The sequence below is a fragment of the Chinchilla lanigera genome, unplaced genomic scaffold (assembly GCF_000276665.1).
Source record: "Chinchilla lanigera isolate Chin_1 unplaced genomic scaffold, ChiLan1.0 scaffold00021, whole genome shotgun sequence".
Lineage (NCBI taxonomy): Eukaryota > Metazoa > Chordata > Mammalia > Rodentia > Chinchillidae > Chinchilla > Chinchilla lanigera.
Window position 1 is genome coordinate 23,251,471 of NW_004955422.1, and position 5,490 is coordinate 23,256,960.

Here is a 5,490-nt window from a genome sequence, read left to right on the forward strand (position 1 = left end):
GTCCCCGGAGCCCGAGGGCGCGGCGCGGAGACGGGCGCGGGACCCGCAGCCCGCAGCTGTGCACTCCGCACGGCCCCTCCGGATTCATTTCTCCTTCGCTCAGGTAGCGCGGGGTGCGTTATGCCGAAGCCTGGGGGTGCAGGGTCGCACGTTCGGCTCCCTCCAGGGCTGGGCTGCCAGAACCCTACGCCTGGGGCTGGAGCGCCCTCTCCGCTGCTCAGGGCGAGCCAGTCCGGTTTCTCAGAGAAGTTGAAGACCTAGGTTTTTAGTGAGTGGTTCTAATTTTAAACGCTGGCTATTTATTAGAGGGGCATTGCTGGGGAGCCAGTTTTATAAAAGCCATTTAAAAGTTGGTTGATTTGCATTTCCTTCATGATTAGTGGTGGTTGAACACCTTTTCGTGTACCTCTTGGCCAGTCTTATACCTGATTTAGAAAAAATGCCTATTTATTAGATCCTTTGATAATCGGATTATTTCGTTTCTTTGCTATTGAGCTATATGTGTCCCTGGAGTATTTTTCATATTAACCACTTAATAGTTTATAAGTGTTTTCTCCCATTTCATTGGATGCCTTTTCATTTTGTTGTACTGAAGCTTTTTAGTTTGACAGTGGCCTACTTGTTTATTTTTGCTTTTGTTGTGTGTGCTGTAGGTGTGATATCCAAGAATTCATCACCAAGACCAAAGTCAGGGAGCTTTGTCTATCTATTATCTGTTAGGAGTCTAAGTTTCCTGTCTTACACTCGAGTCTAATCCATTTTGAGTTGAGTTTTGTAAGTGATGTAAGATAGCTGTCTAGTTTTTCCTTTTTTTGCATGTGTATGTCCAGTTTTCCAAACACCTTTTGTTATAGATCTGAAATGACCTTCAATGTATTGGAAGGTGATTGGATCACGGGGGCGGTGTACTTAGCAGTGGGTTCATCCACTGAGGAGTTGTGTAACTGAATGTGCTGAGGCGGCGGCACTGATTGGAGGTGACGTGTCCCTAGGGCGCCTGCTCAGAGTATAGCTCCTCCCAGGCTCACACGCTGCTTCTAGGCCGCCATGGGAGGGGCAGCTTTTTCTAGGTGGAGCACCTGTGCCATCCTCCTGCAGCTTCAGACCCAGGCAACTATGGACTGAATCCTCCCAAAAAACTGTGAACCTTGTTGTTCGAGTTTGGGGCATTTTGTCCCAGAGAAGGTTTGTGTGTGGGTTTATTCAGATTGCTTTTTGTCATGGTTTGAAACCTAACGTTTCTCCTCTTGAGTGATACTTAGGATTTCAACCAATAATTTTTTCAGTAGCGGTTTCTAACAGGAGGCCAAAATCTAACCTGATCTGCTGCTACAAAACACTTCCTCTCTTTGATCTTTCCGTGTAGGGCTGAATAAGACTTCCCTGCCTGGGTGCTACGACGTTTGTGTAGCACGGAGAGTTAACCAGTATTGGTGGACACATAAGACTCATGAATAATTACTTGAGGGAAAAAAAGTCATACTTTTTTTTGGAATCTTTAAGGGTCATTTTTATTGTAGTTCCAGCAGTACCATTTGTTCTGCAGGCACCCATGTATCTTGTAATTTGTGGGATTCTACCCTTCAAAAGGAAAATTGCCTTCCCCTATACTCATGAACTCAGGGGGTCCTTCCGTCAGGAAGTTTTGAGTACTTCCTGTATGCTCGAAAGTACTGTAATGGTGCAGGTGCATCTACTGCAGGATTCCATGGCAAATTCCTGTGTGCTGAAAGGCCGCACAGATTTAGCTGCTCCTGGAAATCTGTTCTTCATTGAGATTCCTGCCTTTGCAAAGTCAGCCTTGATAGTTATTTTTATACCTTGTAAAAACTGGCTCTGCCTAAGTGGAAAGAGTTCTGGAGATTTTATCCTTTCTCCACTTCCCTGAGTCTTCTGTTTTAGGAGTTAAATTACATCCTTAATTCTCCAGTTTCTTGAGTCTTCTAAGAATTAAATTATAGTACCTGTTTCAACCCGATGTTGTGCTTTGATTTTATCCTATCCCAATGATGTTTTCCAAGAAGTTTGCAGTATAGTATAATTATTTCTTTAAAATAGCATTTTTCCTCAAAAGATACTGTGTATTACCTCTCAAATTTAGAAAATACCATTAATCAGAATAAAACTATGGTCCATCCTGTTTATATTTTGGTGTATATTCTTCTAGTCTTTTGTCTGGACTTTATCTATAAAGCTAATAGCATACTCTGTATTCTGCTAATTTGTATATTTGCAATCTAATAATATAAGGTAAATAAGTATGCTTTTTACTCACATGATTCTAATTTTTTAAACAGATGTTTTATTGCTAGAATTGAGACCCAAAGAATCCTGTTAATAAGTTACTGTACAGGATAAATTCAGAAACGTGAACTACTGAGCCAGAAACAAAATTCCCTTCTCTGTTCTTTTCCTGCCTTCCTTCCTATCCCCTCATGTCCTACTGTCCTATTCCCACTCTCCCAGCCCCAACCTAGGAGAGTTCTGTGGGGAAAGTCTTAGGAGGAAGATTTATCTAGTCAGACACACATTTACACTGTAGTTCTCTTTTCACACTTTTCCAGCTGGCCTTTCAGAATGTTTATTGTTTACTTTAAGTTCAGATTTATGTATGGAAAAATGGAAATATAGAAGTAACATATAATTCCTGCATGGAGAATGAATCAGATCTAAAAAGATCCCAGATAGATCCAAAATGTCTTTACCATGCTTCAGCCAGGCTTTCTCTGTCAGAAAATTTTAGCACACAATACACCCATCTCTGCACATACCCCAGCACACACTTGGCATAGAAATCATTCATTTCAGTGTTTTCTCATCTGTGTAGAATCCTAATGTATACAGAATTTCTCAGATATAATTACAATATCAATGTGTCCCATGAATGCTTAGGAACACACGTAGTACCACAGATGCTGAATTTGTGTATAAAGCTGTTCACCACGGAGGCTCTATTCCTGTGTACAGCTGGACTATCACAAATCAGTGAATCATGTGCTGGATCCTGAAATACTTTTTCTGAAGAATCATTTGCTGGCCTAATTACTACTGTGTGTGTGTGTGTGTGTGTGTGTGTGTGTGTGTGTGTGTGTGTAAATGGGGTTGGAGAGATGGGGAGGTGTTTGTGTAATGAAAGAAGGGGGGAAATCCAAATTAAAGTAACCTTTGGGCATCTGACTTCAGATAAACCCGGCTTGTGCTACAATCTAGGATCTGGATGAAGGGCACCAGCTGTGTTAAAACTGTTGTGTATCACATCATGGTGGCCTTTCCTTAACAGTAGCATTTACCTTGCAACCACAAACAAGATCTAGAAGAAGAGGACGTATCTTCTTTTTTTTTTTTTACTCCACTCTAAATGCTGCTGCTGCAGATGGAGTAGATGCACCGCCTCATGGGCCAAAGGCCGAGCTGAGGCTGCAGGTGTGCAAAGACTGGCCTCAGATGTGACTGCTCCTGATGGATTATTTTTTGTGATGTTGGGATTTGTAGTGCTGCTGCCAAATGCGGGGACTGAAACTTAATCGGGGGCTGTTCCAGAGCCAAATGCAGACTGACTAGGTTGTTGTCCAAATACAGCAGGCTGGCTTCTGTTGGACATGGTGCCCAAAGTAGGTGGTGCAGGCTGAGAACCACCAGAAAATAATGCTGTTGAGGACAATAGAGATCCAAAGCTCAGTTCACTAGGCTGTCTGGCCCCTTGATTTTTCCTAATGGTCTGGTGAGCACTAAATGCTGGCCTAGAAGATGGCACTGACCATCCAGTGCCACATGCAAGGGAGGATCCTGCAGTGCTAAAAGTGGGTGTGCCTCCCAAGCTGAAAGCCGAGGTTGCAGTAGTATTACTGCTGGATCCTGATTCAAAGGCAGATGGGGTGACAGCTATAGCTGTGCTAGATGTGGCTGCTCATTTGCTATCCTGAGAAAAAAGCAAAGACTAAGAAAGACAGGACTGAGCAGGGTAGTGCAGGGGAGAGCTGCTCACAGGCAGGCTTGCTGTCCTGTTCAAACACAAAGGCCGCCACAAGTAGAATGGAGGAAGAGGTGACACCATCAAGTATGCCACCACCAGCTGAAGTGGCTGGTGTGCTTGAACCGGAGGAACTGTTGTTGCTGTTTGGGAAACTGAAAACAGGCTTTGCTGCACCTTCATCGGCTGTAATACCCATTTGTGCTCCAGAAGTAAAAGTACATGTTATAGTCAGGGTTTTCAAGGGAAACAATTTAATGCAGGACACATAATTTATAGAATTATTTTATAATTTTCACCCAAAGAGTCAAATGCAAAAGAGTTCAGGAGATCTGTCCACACACTAGAGACCCAAAGAATCTCACTTAGGGCGTGGATCCTATGACAGTGTCCTCCATGAGTCCAGCTGGAAGCCTACAGGCCATGACAATGCCTCATGTGAGTCTGTATCAAGGACCTACACCAGGAAGGCCCCAAGGTCAGTGGAAGCTTGAAAGTCTATGCCAGTGGGATGAAGGATCTGTGCCAGCAGGCTAAGGGATCTGCACTGGAGTCAGGAAGAGATAGATGATCAAAGTAAGGACCAGCACTTCCCCCGCTCCCCAAAAAGAACTGCAGCCATCCTCAGCAACAGCAAGGACCTGAGCTCCTCTTGACAGTGAGAACAACCGACATGAAAAGCCAGCATGACAAGCTCCTCCAACAGAACCAACTGCACCATTTCTTCCTCTCTAGTTCTCTTTTTCATGTTGTTGGCAACAATCCTCAGGTGGTCCCTCTACACCCAGCACCACGCTGATTCAGCTCAGCTGGGTTTTATAAGTTGACCACAATTGTTAGTCCACCACAGTGCACTTTGTTGGCTGTTCTCTTTCTCCCCCTGCCACCCAAAAGAAAGTCTAGAGTTAAAAGTATTGTCATTCTTACTATATTTTTTAACTTCTTCACAGAATGAGTGGAAACTCCAAATTTAAAATCTCTAGTTGGTTGAGAAATTTTAAAGTTTTTACTTATAGGCTGTATAGACCCAGAGTCAGATGATTTACTTCCTTTGAATCGTCTCTGATCTCCCACTTTTAAATTTCCAGTTTTTTATGGTCTGAGAAGCCCCAGAAGAGAATGAAGGGGTAGCAGATTTGAAGAATGACGCCACTGGATTCAGAGATAAAGAAGATGTGCCAAGGCTTTGAAAGTTAGATTTTTTTTTGTATTTTTAAATTTTATTCTATTTGTTTTTATTTTAGAAGTAAAAGAACAAAAACATATTAAGAAACAGACAACCATTTACAAAGTAGCACAAAAAAAGTACAAGCAATACTAAATTACAGACAAGGTGACAGGGAATTAACAATGTTGTATTACATATTGATAACTTCAAAGTGTTTTCTCAGGAAAACAAATATAGACATGCAAGACTGATAAAAATAATTAATCATTAACTGTTCCTTTCAATAAAGTGATAGAAGTCAATAGTACAACTAGGTTAGCTATCCTGTATATACATACATGTGTGATTTTAC